This window comes from Microtus pennsylvanicus, chromosome X (genome assembly GCF_037038515.1).
Source record: "Microtus pennsylvanicus isolate mMicPen1 chromosome X, mMicPen1.hap1, whole genome shotgun sequence".
NCBI lineage: Eukaryota > Metazoa > Chordata > Mammalia > Rodentia > Cricetidae > Microtus > Microtus pennsylvanicus.
Window position 1 is genome coordinate 98,159,629 of NC_134601.1, and position 1,249 is coordinate 98,160,877.

General features: G+C 38.4%; 1 pseudogene; it reads right to left on the reverse strand.

Annotated features, from left to right (window-relative positions):
- Nucleotides 1-316: 316 nt before the first annotated feature.
- LOC142841398 (small ribosomal subunit protein eS10 pseudogene) lies at nucleotides 317-798 on the reverse strand (annotated as a pseudogene).
- Nucleotides 799-1,249: the final 451 nt, after the last annotated feature.

Below are 1,249 nucleotides of genomic sequence, written 5' to 3' on the forward strand. Positions count from 1 at the left end.
CTAATGGATTTAAACTTTAGCAAAGTGGTATTTGTGATCTTCTCTTTCCTTTTCAAAGTGTGTGTGTGTGTGTGTGTGTGTGTGTGTGTGTGTGTGTGTGTTCAGTGTGGGAGTACATGTGACATAGCTCCAGGGCAGTAAGAGCATCACTTATCATGAGGGTGTCAGCAATCAAATTCAGATTATCAAGCTTTGAATCGAGCACCCCTTTTCTCTGATCCATCTTATTGGCTCCATTGGCTAGTCTCTAATACCAAACATTGGTTTTCTTTACGTTTTTCTTAAGAGTCTATTCAATAAAACACAATGTCCAACTTCACTGAGATGACTGACCACGTCCAGGACCAAAGTCACCTCTAAACTGGAATTCAGTTGTTGAGCCAGTGCCAGCCTCAATTTTCTTGTCAGCAGCAGTGTGCACAGCATTTCTTCTGTAGGTGTCTCGGTCTCCCTCCCCTGAATCTTGCAGGTCACTTACCCTCTGGAACTTTGGGCTAAGGCCTGTCAGTTTCAGGACTGCTATAGTGCATGATCTACACAGATAGGTGGAGGTAATCTTAAAGATGTTGGATATCCTCATTGGTAAATTATCAATACTAGTGTCTCTAGGAAAATTGATATCTCACATAACCATAGTCCTTCAGAGACAGCAAGGCCTTCACTATGTGAAGGCTAGGCACATTATTATCTGCCAGCTTGGGATATTTGGGCAGATGGACATCTATCTTTAACAACCATCACTCCTTCCTTAAAAAGGAGTTCATAGATGGTAATCTAGTTCTTCTTATGCACCAACATTGTGGTGGCTGCCAGAAAACCTTATTAAGATGGTTGGTTATTTATTATTTATTTATTTCCCTCTTTTTAATTGTTTTAAAGGGAATTTATTTCCCTTAATTTTTTAAATAGCCTTGGTGTAGAATTGTTGGTTGGCAAGCTTTTTTGTTGTTGTTTTCAGATATTGAAAATATTACCCTATCATCTTTTAGTCCACATAATTATTATGGACAGGTTTGTAGTGAGTTTATTAAGAGGTCTTAAATATGTGACTTGGCACATCAATTGCTGTCCTCAGAATTCAGATTACTCTTTTAATGATGAATTTTCTCAGAGGGAATTTTATTGATCAAATATATTTTTCTCTTCTCCCTACTTCTTTTCTAATGCAAGGTCTCATAGAGCTTATCTTTAACTTGCTATATAGCTAAGAATGGTGTTGAACCTCTTGTCAAGAGTTCGGGTTGCAGGC